The sequence below is a fragment of the Chiloscyllium plagiosum genome, unplaced genomic scaffold, assembly GCF_037043375.1.
Source record: "Chiloscyllium plagiosum isolate Xiang-an unplaced genomic scaffold, Cpla_swu_hap1 HiC_scaffold_13, whole genome shotgun sequence".
Classification (NCBI taxonomy): Eukaryota; Metazoa; Chordata; class Chondrichthyes; order Orectolobiformes; family Hemiscylliidae; genus Chiloscyllium; species Chiloscyllium plagiosum.
The window spans coordinates 70421083-70433630 of NW_028270151.1; the positions used below are offsets into that span (position 1 = coordinate 70421083).

General features: G+C 41.3%; 1 protein-coding gene across 2 annotated transcripts in view; it reads right to left on the reverse strand.

Moving 5' to 3' along the window:
- The window catches only part of LOC122555801 (SH2/SH3 adapter protein NCK1-like), a 219547-nt gene extending 207742 nt beyond the window's left edge, over positions 1–11805 (reverse strand). Inside the window, exon 1 of one of the 2 annotated variants that reach the window (XM_043701943.2) lies at positions 11652–11805. The gene's annotated coding sequence lies outside the window, so the exon portion shown is untranslated. The remainder of the gene's footprint in view (positions 1–11651) is intronic. The other variant, XM_043701944.2, reaches the window with a different exon arrangement.
- Between the last annotated feature and the right edge of the window lie 743 nt (positions 11806–12548).

Here is a 12548-nt window from a genome sequence, read left to right on the forward strand (position 1 = left end):
AAGTGAGATATCTGAACTCAGCAGTAAGCACAGCGGGCCCATCAGAATACATTTCCCTCCTGTCACCCCCCCCCCCTCTCCCGTTGGCAGAAATGAGATTGATGGAAATGGGAGGTGGACCAAAACTTGCCTAGCATTTTTAAAAGATTCAAAGAATGTTCCTGATGCCATGAAATCCCAACCTGAGGTTCTCTTTCTTGCTTTTAAACCAGTCAGAACAGGTTACATTTACCATCTATTAATTTATATGTTAATAAGTTATACGTAATTAGAGTCAATCACTTAATGCTCATTTAACAAAATGTCACATTGACCTTCTGTGATAAACGCATGGACATTCAAGCTCCTTTTATGATTCCAATTGAGGACACAATTTACAATGTTTCGCTGAATCTTCCATGTTATTCATAAAGTTGAATATTCATAATCCCACTGAGAACAGAATCTGGCTAAGACAAAGCCGAGACCCAGAGATCCATACTGGCAATTTCTACCATGTGACAACCACAAAGGTCTTATCTTAAAATGCTACAAAACTAAAATGCAAACAGACACACCTCCTCCATCAACCTTAATTCCTTATGATTGAAGTTGTCCCCAGAAACTAATTTGCTATTCGAATGTCTCAAGCAGCAACATAAAGAGATGCTTGTCAATGGAGACAGTTAACACTTTTAGATGAGAGGACAATTGCTCTAGCCAACGGTGAGTAAGGATCTTAACTAAAATATTGGGCAACCCATTTTTCATCAGTCCCATGCATAGGCTGTCATGTCAACTCATTGATATAGGCCAGCCACACAATTTTATCATAGACAGGATACTGATCACAAAATCAATCAGAAAAGTCTGAATAATTGTACATGTAAAAGTTTCAATTGGTGGCTCTACAGGGTGCAATCAATTTGTGCAAGTTGACATAAAGATTTATGTTTCGGATTGCATAGAAGAGTAGAGGTGAGAACTTCAATCCATGTTAATGTTAAAAAAAAATCCACATGCATCAGAATCACAGTGCATTCAACAGCTACTCACAGTGGGAATTAATGTTTTTCTGATGAGGCCAACTTGGAGGGTGAAGGAGATGGGCTAACTTAGACAGGAGGGTTCTAGTGGAGACATCCACTGCCTACACACCTCTGCCCATATCAGGTCTGGGGTGAAAAGGCTCATGGATGGCATTCCCACAAAGTGAGATCCCCAACTGTGAAACTTGTGAACCTCATCCCACCAGCATTGGCAGTGGCCAGGCAGCAGTCACTGGTTAGAAGAGACATCCAAATAGCAAATCCCCCAGTGCTCCTAGTAAGGTGTGGGTCAGTTCCTTGATCTGGCACTGAGTGTTGACAACAAGTGGTGCAGCATTATTAAGCTACAGTTGGGGGATGGGGGGTGGGGGGTGGTGTGGAGGGGAGGTTTGCACAGACTGGCAGCTGCACATCCCACCTGCCCCTTTCTTTTGAAACAAACAGCCCCACACCCCGTCCACATTCAACTGTGGCCCAGATCAATGGAAATCTTATGGTTACCTTTTGTTCAGTACCAAAAACGGCCATCTCCCTGGTGACATTTCCAGTAACAGCATAGCTGTGACCAAGTTAAGTCGCAGTCCTCAGGGCCAGGATTTCCAGACCCTGGAAAACACCCACAGGCGGCCATTTCTGGTTGGCCATTCCCAAAGAAGGCTCTCACTGGTTTTGCAGCCAGCAGGCAAAATCCTACTAGCTGCGTTAAATACTGCCTATAGCATCAGTTTGACTCAGTTCATTGCACTACCAGCAAAAAAAGATGATTGTGGATTAAGCAGATGATCTGAACTAAACTCAGCGCATTACCGAGGTAGCACTGCATTAATTTCTTTTTTACACTTATAAATATTTTTATTGAAAAGATAAAAGATTGTTTTTTTAAACAAAATTACAAAACTAATAGAAAATAGTGTAACAATAGTGTAACGTTACAATATAATAGCAACATCAATAAATAAAGGAAACAAACTACTAGTCTACTCTATAAACTACCAAAAACCAAAGTACGATATAAGAAAAAAAACAATTCTGAAAAAAACACTACAACACAGAGTACTGCATTAACAAGGACTGTAAACGGAGTCAACATCTACCAGCCCATAGGCATAGAAAAGTATTTAAGCTCTAACAGTGGCAAGGTCAACAGACCTCCCTAAGCCAACAACTCCTAAAATTTGACATGAAACATCTGTTTCTTCAGATGCTGCATGACCCACATTATATTTTCAGCTTTTATGGCTTTTGCTACTCCATTGGAGCTGGCTGTGAAAAGAATTTTCTCTTGCTTTCTTACATTACAACAGTGACTTTACTTTAAAACTACTTCATTTTAAAAAGAACCACAAGATTTTGAGGTCATGAGAGGCACAAGTTTAATTTTTTTAAAATGTGTCACAACATTGGGCCACGCTTCAATTGGCTGCAAAACATTTCATAATACCTCACACAAATGAAAGATATTTCCATTGTTGGCCTGAGAGCAGTACTTACAGCATAATGGTAGTTCAACTTGCAATAGTAAGCAATCGGTATAATGAATATTCGTTAATATTTGCCAAAAAAGTTTCTTTGTTCCATTTTGTGTAATTGACTTCATTTCACCCAGTACAGGCAAGTCACATCTTATGTTGAGGGAAGAAAAGATGAAGATTAAAGAGCTTCAGGCTCCAAGGTTCTGCCCCACCTTGGTTAAGGGAGTAGCGCCAGAGGACTAGAGGATTGGTGATGATAGATCTTCAAAAAAAAAAGGGACAGGGATCAATTCCATAACATAGTGGGACATCAGGGATGGGGAAAGCTCTGAAACTATAATCTAGGACATTATGGGCTAATTGATAAAATACAGAATGGATTTGTTGACAACACTGCTTGACTAACATGACTAAACCATTTGACAAGGAAATGGAGAGGAAATGATGGAGGGCAATGCAGAGGATGTTGTGCATATGGACCTTTGAAAGTGAATTCACAGAGTAATTTTTAATAGATCTGTCAACAGAACTGAATGGCATAGAGCTAGCAACACAGGGCTCTTGTGCAGCAGTGGTGGTTGTCCTATCACTGGGGCAGAAGGCCCAGCTTCATGTCCCACTTGCCCCACATTCCTAAACAAACTGATTAAAAAATACTGAGAACTAGTAATAACCCACAGGACCCTGGGCTCAAAACCCATCTGTTTCTGCAGTGCGTTGTAACGTATCTGAACAGGTTGATGAATAATGTCTAGAACTAGCAGCATAGCTATAAACATTGGTTAAAGAAAGCCTTGTATTTTGAAAGAGCCTTTCATGACCTAAGGACATACCAAACTTCTTTATAACAATTAAGTACTTTAGAAGTGCTATCATTGTTATGAGACAGGAACCACAGCAGCTAATTTGAACACAGCAAAGTCCCACAAGCTAAAAATATTGCGACACTAACCAGATAATCTGCATTCAACTGATGATAATTGTGGGATAAATATTGTTCAAGTCATTCAATAATTCCCCCTGCTCTTCTTTCAAATAACTTTGTGGCCTCTTGTGGGTCAGATGGAGCCTCATGTAATGCCTTATCCAAAAGGAAGAGCTTTCAGGAATGGAACACTCCTTGAGCTGCACTACAAGTTTTAGTCTTCCCCAACGTAGTGTGGGACTGGAAACCACAACCTTCTGACTCAGTGGCGAGAATGCTACCAACTGAGACAGCAAGCAGACACTTGTGGAGAACACTGTTTTTAGGCTTGAGGGAACTGGTATTCTCCTCTGGCCAGTATTGTGATTTTTTTTATATATGCATGGACTTCAGCACACATGGCATAATTTTAAAGTTACAACATTCAAATTTAACCAACTGTGAAGAGGATAGTAACAGACGTGAAAAGGACACACAGATTAGTAAATTGGTGTAATAAATGAAATGTCAGACAAAATTCAATGCAGAGAAGTGTAAAGTGATAATCTTCCTAACAAAATGTAAAAGCCAACACAAATTAAAAAGTCCAATGTGAGATGTGGTGCGAGAACAGAGACAACTGAGGCAGATCGACACAATTTTGAAGGTGGTAACACAGGTTGAGACAGTTGTTTAAAAAGGCATCAAGAATCCTTGGGTTTATCAATAGAACACAAAAGCAAGCAAGTTATACAGAATCTTTTATGAAAAATCTTTTGAGCTTGCACTGGAGTGTTCGAATCTCAGCACCAAATTTTGGGACGCTGTCAAAGCCTTGGGGAGGATGCAAATGAAGTTTACTAGAATGGTAACAGGAACAAGAGAATTTAGTTGAGGTGAAGGAAGAAGATGCGATTGTTTGCCTTAGCACAGAGCATGTGCAAGTGAACATTGATTGAGGCTTTCAAAATTATAATTGGCTGTGATGGTATTAATGAAAAGAAGCAGTTCCTTCTAGTAGCAGAGGGGTCAGTAATCAGTAACATTCACAACAACCCAAGGTTTCATGAGGAACTTTGAAAGAAGAAACACAGAGTGCTTGTGATTGTTGAAAGGATGGTGGAAGCAGATCTAATAGAAGAACTCAAAAGAGAACTGGATAAATTATTGAAGGAGAAACAATTACAGGGCTATGTAAAACAGAAGAGTAAGGTTAATGATTCTAAGCAAACAAAGACCAACAACAGGACGGTGGGGAAAATGGCTTCTTTCTGTCCTGAATCATCCTCCAAATTTTATGATTTGCAACTGTGCTTATTCACTCAAAAACTGATCACATTAATAGGCAACAGGTAATGCCCCCATGCTGTCATTAGTTAATTCATTTTGGCTAGTAGCTTTACGGGATACAGCTGAACTAAGCCCTTGGAAGAAAAATACTATGCAAATGATCTACATGCGTGCAATAAGGAAAGAAGAAACAGCATTTTGCTTTCAGTTGTCATCCACCACATCTCACAACGACTGGAAGGGGGTGAAAATTAATAATGGGGAGAGAGTTCTTCCTGCTATCTCACAAAGTCAATTACAGTGTTAACAAAAGATATCAGGTAAATCTTGGGAGTAGAATTCAGAATGCAGTATAATACAAGATCTGCTTAGAAATGCAAAATCAGTACAAACTATTAAAGGAACCACACTGAATTGTGGCTGAGTTTTGCAAGATAACGAACAAGTTGGCTGAAGTAAGGTGGAAGCAAAATTTAGCACATTGGACTGTGAAGCAAAATATTTTGTTTTCAGAGAAAGACCACACAAGGTACAGATTATGTTTTTCCCTTAATAACAAAGACGACTGTTTAGGTGAGAGGGGATAAAATCAAAAAAATCTCAAATAGAACAATGTATTTTTTAGAAATTAGAATGATTAAAAGTAAAATTAGAACTTAGAGGAAAGAGGGTCAATTTTCAGAGGGTGGGCATGTACAAATTGGATTGAATGGTCTGTTTTCATGCTGTATATCTCTATGATAATCAAAATATTACAGGTACATTTACTAAATACATTCCACCAGTTTCCACTAAGCAGAATATTGGACAGGTGAATTTGGACCAACTGAGTACAAGTTGAGCAAACATTTGATGGATACAATAAGATTAATTAGGTAGGCCACACCAGGAAAAGACAATGACTGGACATGTCATCGGACCCTAAAGGGAATTTGCAGTAGATGTGGAAATTATATTTCAGATCTTCATACAGTGTGGATATGTGCCAATGGATTGGAAAGTGGCCAATGCAGCACCCATTTTTGCAAAAGGGAGACAGTTAACTCAGGTAACAATAGGCCAGTTAATTTGGTAACCCAGTAGGGATAAATTGAGTGTCTTCAATTAAGGAAAATATAGTCAAGTTTTCAAATAAGAAGCTACAGTTCTGGCATCTAATCAACAATATGGAAACATTTCTCAGGTACAGCCACAAAAAGCAGTATAACTTCAATTCAGCCAACCTGAAACATGATGGAAGAGGTTAGTGGCATTGCAGTCAAGTAGAAATTACACAGCAGGAACTGCCTCACTGATGGTTCCGTTGGGATTCCGCTAGAGCTATCCATCTCCTGACCTCATTACACCCTTGCTCTAAACCTGGAGAAAACTGAACTCTTAAGGGAGGCAAAACTAATGGCCCTTGATATAAAGGCAGCATTTGACCAAGTGTGGCATCAAAAAGCTCTAACAAAATTATTTTCAATGGGAATCAGGGAGAAACCACCCCCCCCCCCCCCCCCTACCAGTTGGAATCATGCAATAAGGAAGATGGCTGTGGTTGATGAAGGTCAATTATCTCAGTCCCAGGACATCACAACAGGAGTTTCTCAGTGTCATGTGCTGTTCCAATTATCTTCAGTTGCTTCCTTCCCTCCATCGTAAGAGTTGAGGTGATGTTCATGAATGCGATCACAGTATTCAGAGCCAGTTATAACTCCTCATATACTTAAGCAGCCCTATCATCATGTCATAAGACACAAACAATATCCAGGCTGAGAACTAGCAAGTGTAAATGTGAGAAAATGACCGATAAGAGGGAATCCAACCATTATCCTGACATTCAATTGCACTACCATCTCTGAATCTCCACTATCAACATCCTGGGAGCCACCACTGACCTGAAATGAAATTATATCAGCTAGCCATATACAATAGCTGCAGGAACAGGCCAGGAGCTGGGAATTTTTACAGGATTATTTCTGTGAATACTTGAACCTCCTGTCTCACCAATACCTGTGCACCATCTACATAGCACAGGTCAAAAATGTGATTGAGTACTTTCCACTTGCCCAAATGAGTTCAGTCCCAATAACACTCAAAATGCTTGAGACTATCCAGACACAAAGTGCCTGCTTGACCAGTACCCTATTCACAATCTTAAACATCCCATTTCTTTATTATGCAACATGGCAGCAATGTAAACATATTCAAAGTTTGTGAGAAGATTTGTAGCTCGGGTGCTCGTTGTTGTGGTTCTGTTCGCCGAGCTGGGAATTTGTGTTGCAGACGTTTCGTCCCCTGTCTAGGTGACATCCTCAGTGCTTGGGAGCCTCCTGTGAAGCGCTTCTGTGATGTTTCCTCCGGCATTTATAAATGCCTCACTATAAATGCCGGAGGAAACATCACAGAAGCGCTTCCCAGGAAGCTCCCAAGGAGTGAGGATGTCACCTGGACAGGGGACGAAACGTCTGCAACACAAATTCCCAGCTCGGCGAACAGAACTACAACAATGTAAACATATGACACACTGCAGCAAATAACCAAGGCTCCTTCACCAGCACCTTTTAAATCTGTGATTTCTACCATCATGAAGGACAAAGAAAAAAACGAAAGGAGAACAACCAACTGCAAGCTCCCTTCCAAGGAACATGATATCCTAACTTCGAATTACACTGCTATTCATTACTGTCACCGAATCAAAGTCTTTGAATTCTCCTCCCTGGCACCACTTTGAGTGTACCTTCACTGGAGAGACAGCAATTTATGCCCTTCTGAAGATGCCAGTGAGCTGTTGTCTTGAACCCCTGTTGTCTCTCCAGTGTAGGTACACTCAAAGTGGTGCCAGGGAGGAGAATTCAAAGATTTTGATTCAGCGTCAGGAATGAATGGTAGTGTAGTTCTAAGCTAGGATAGGTTTTTAAAATCATGAGGAGCGAGGAGAGGATAAATCGACAGTCTTTTCCCTGGGGTGGGGGAGACCAGAACTAGAGGGCATAGATTTAGGGCAAGAGGGAAAAATGTAAAAGAGACCTAAGGTGCAACTTTTTCATGCAGAAGGTGGTACGTGTATGGAATGAGCTGCCAGAGGAAGTGATGGAGGCTGGTACAATTGCAACATTTAAAAGGCATCTGAATAGGAAGGGTTTGGAGGGATATGGGCTGAGTGCTGGCAGGTGGGACGAGATTAGCTTGGGATATCTGGTCTGCTTGGATGAGTTGGACCAAATGGTCTGTTTCCGTGCTGCACATCCCTATGACTCTATGACAAATGTTAACCTTGCCAGCAATGCCCACATCCCAGAAGAGCACAAATCATGTAAAGACATCTCGGGAGGCAATGACAGATGAACAAACTTCACAATTAATTAAGGAAGGAAGATGCTTGTTAAGAAAATGACAGAAGACCCAATAGGAAAGTCATTGAAAAGATACCACATGGGAGATTACTAAAGCATTGTAAGGATGTGAAATTATTGGGAGGATAGTAAATCGGATTTTAAATTGCCGTGGAGAAAAAGAAGTGAAAAAGACGTAAGGTGTGTTTTTGCTTCAGTGGTTAGATGTGGGTGGAAATGTCCCTGGAGAGCTTAGTTCTCAGGCCACTTAGAACAATACAGTGCAAAACAGGCCCTTCGGCCTTCGAGGTTGCACCAACCTGTAAACTATTCTCAGCTCGTCCCCCTACACTATCCCAAAATCATCCATGTGCTTATCTAAGGATTGTTTAAATCTCCCTAATGTGGCTGAGTTGACATTAGCAGGTCGGGCATTCCACGCCCTTACCACTCTCTGCGTAAAGAACCTGCCTCTGACATCTGTCTTAAATCTATCACCCTCAATTTGTAGTTATGTTCTCTCGTACAAGCTGACGTCATCATCCTAGGAAAAAGACTTTCACTGTCTACCCGATCTAATCCTCTGATCATCTTGTATGTCTCTATCAAATCCCCTCTTCGCTGCCTTCTTGCCAATGATAACAGGTTCAAGTCTCTCAGCCTTTCCTTATAAGACCTTCGCTCTAAACCAGGCAACATCCTGGTAAATCTCCTCTACACCTTTTTCAATGCTTCCACATCCTTCCTGAAATATGGGGACCAGAACTGTACACAATACTCCAAGTGTGGCCACACTAGTGTTTTGTATAGTTGCAGCATGATATTGCAGATCCGGAACTCAATCCCTCTACGAATGAAACCTAACACACCGTATGCCTTCTTAATAGCACTATCCACCTGGGTGGCAACTTTCAGGGATCTATGTACATGGACTCCAAGATCCCTCTGCACATCCACACTACCAAGAATCTTTCCATCGACCCAGTACTCTGCCTTCCTGTTATTCTTCCCAAAGTGCATCACCTCATATTTAGCTGCATTGAACTCCATTTGCCACCCCTCAGCCCAATTCTGCAGTTTATCCAAGTCCCCCTGCAATCTGTAACATTTTTCCACACTGGCCACTACTCCACCAACTTTAGTATTGTCTGCAAATTTACTAATCCATCCACCTATGCCTGCGTCTAAGTCATTTATAAAAATGACAAACAGCAGTAGTCCCAAAACAGATCCTTGTGGCACACCACTAGTAACCAGACTCCAGGCTGAATATTTTCCATCAACCACCACTCACTGCCTTCTTTCAGAAAGCCAGTCTCTAATCCAAACTGCTAAATTGCCCTCAATTCCATGCTTCTGCATTTTCTCCAACAGCCCACCATGTGGAACCTTATCAAAGTCTTTACTGAAGTTCATGTATACCACGTCAACTGCCCTACATCATTGATTTGGATAAGGACCCAGTGAGAGAAGATGTCAATATCTCATTTTGGTATTATCTGCAGATTTTCAGTAAATTTCTCAGAAGACCAGAAGAAACATGGAAAGGGATGGGAGTTGGGCAAAAACTTATCAGATGTAATAGGTCAGCGAAATTGTGCAGTTTGGTTAGAAATGAAAGGAAGACTTATGCTCTGAATCCAGTGTGTTCAGTTCTGTGGATGGGCAGAAGTGGGGATACAGGCTCATGATATATTAAAAGAAATAGCTTCTCATCTAATTGATGTAGAGATAAGAATTATAGGTCTTATCTTACAAGAGTAGATGAGAGATGAAGGACAGAGTGGGACACATTTCTCCAGTTATAAGACTGTGGAATTGACTTTGAGTGAGTAGTTATGGCAAGAACTGAGTAAACATGGTTAAATTGGATAAGTGAATGAAACAAAAGGCTTTGGAGTGATACAGAGTCTGATGGGATTACTCTCCACTTATCTGGATGAGTGCAGCTTCAAAAACACTCAAAAAGCTCAACATCATTCACGACCAAACAGCCCACTTAACTGGCACCACACCACCAATGTAGAATGGCACCTGCATGTATCATCATCAAGATGCACTACAGCAATTCGCGAAGGGTCCTACAACAAGGCCTCCAAATCCACAATCTAACATCTACAAGAACTGGGGTAGCAGGCACTTGGAAACATCACCATCAAATCTGCCTACAAGCCACATAGCATCCTCACCCTGAACTATAAATTGTGTTTCTTTCTCCATTACTGTGTAAAAATCACGTGTCTTCATCACAACATTACGAGTGCACCCATTCCAAATGGACTTTAGTGTTTCAAGAAGGCAGCTCACCACCGCCTTCTCAAGGGCAACGAGTGACAAACAAGAAACACTGGCCTTACCAAAGTTCACATCCAAAGACCAAATGGATCAAAATTAGACTTATTTGCTCATGGGAATGATAAATGCCTGCATCAGCCAGATGGCCTGATTCCAAGCTGTGCTCAACTTTCTAAATTTGGCAGCAGCGTGAACATATGGATTTGAATGAAGATTCCATTAAGTTCCAGAGCTATTAATAGATGAGAAACCTAGAAGAGACTAGGGCAGCTCACAAGAATCAACAGGAAGAATGTCATTTCACAGTTCTCCAACGTATAAGTGAGGGGAAAGAAAAAAAAAGCAAAATAAACTATTATTATAGCGCTTTACACGTCGTTTGACCTCCTTAGGTGTCTTACCATTAGCTTAGTAGTGTTTTTTTTGTTGGAAATGAGGTGAAGGCCACCAAAGGGTATTTAGGAAAGTAAACGTCTTACATGTAATATATCTGTATAATTAAATATTCTTTAAAATAAAGTGGCCAATAATATCAATTTCTTTTGAAGGCAAGAGAACGAAAAATAGTAAGTTCACGCAATATATAGCAAAAGGCCCAGCTAAGAAAAAAAAGTCTACAGTTCGGCAAACTTTAAATATTCGACTGATCGATTGAGATGGGCATTAAGTTCAGTAAAGCTGCCTGATCCCCTTTTGGACAAGATCAAATTTCCTTCCATAACTTTTTTTGTTTCATGTTTTAAATGCTTTAACTGCAATTTCATCACTCCACCCTAAAGACAAGACTCAAGTTCAGCAAAAATATTTAGATTCTTAGAAGGAAATCTATATTTCTCTTGGAAATGATCAAGCTTTCGAAAACAATGGTAGTTTTAAGGTCGGGAGAACAAAAGATTCTGGTTGAATGCAACAGAAAATCCAGGGGAGAGGTCGCAACTGAACTTGCTTTGAACGCCGAGAAAGGCAACCCAGAGAGACGCACTTTTGTTCCGATGAGCCATCGAGAAAGTTTTTTTTTGTTCGTTGTTTGCTGCTGCCAGCATTAATCGTCCTTACATCTGTCAACTTGCTCGCTCTCCAAACGGTTAAAAAAAAATCCAGGGATAGGTGAATGTACAAAGTGGGACGCTGTCCCTTCTCTCCCCCCCCCGCCCCCCCCCCCCCCCCCCCCCCCGCCAGCGCCTGTCTGCTGCCGCTAATCAGAAGCTTTCGCTGCAGTCCCTCTGCCTCCCTCTAACAGGCGACCACAAGCTGATAGCGGTGACTAGCTACAGCAATCGGTCTCCACTCATGGTATAGCGCGCACACACACATACACACGCTCGACTAGAAAACGAGGACTTACCTGAACAACAAACTACGATCCCAAGAAGTTGGTGCTAACCCCAACACAACTACATCCACAGACTCTCAAGCCAGCTTTTCCTCTCTGTGTCCAGTTGAAGTCTGCGCTCGCCAGTCTTGAACCGTGTGAAAAGTCCCACTGCGCATGAGGGCTTCTCAGGCACCGTGTTTGACTGAAGGAAATCCCGCCCTTAAGTCGTTATGATTGGCTGACTTCATCACCATTCCCTTTCCCTATTGGCTGACGGGGGTGTCAATCGTCAGTTTCGCTCGCTACACTTTGTAACAAAGCGCCTGCAACAATGGATCAGCTGCTGGCTCCGCTCAGTTCCTCTCCCCGGCTCCTGATCGAAAGCACCCTGGTTTGCAAATCCTCCCTCCTCTTGTTGATTCTCCCTTTTCCTCTTGGTTGGACGGACAAAGTTGTAACTTTGCAGTGACGTCATTGTGATAGTCATCCGCAATCGCGGAAGGCAAAAAGGAGGGAGAAAATGCATTGCGTGACATTGGTCCGTAACATTGTTACAAAAAGAGGAAAATCATTCTCTATCTTCGCACTATGGATTGTTAAGACGTTCCGTACACTTGCTGCTCCGTTTCCCGATTAAGGGGACATAAGCATTTCCTTTGTTTCCCATTTTGACACAATAGTTATCTTAAATGTTTAGAAAGTAAGTTTACTAGAGATAATAAATATATTTACTTTTAATTGCAAAATCATTTCACCCAAATTATCAAAACAATTTATGCACTAATTAAACTGTCTCCTACACAGTTCAACACGGTTGATTTTGCCTTGAAACTGGTCTTCAGCGCATTAGCAAAATGATAGAGCTGCTGGTTTCGAGAATGGGTCCCTCTGACAATGAATAAGCAACGAGAAAATCTAGAATACGAG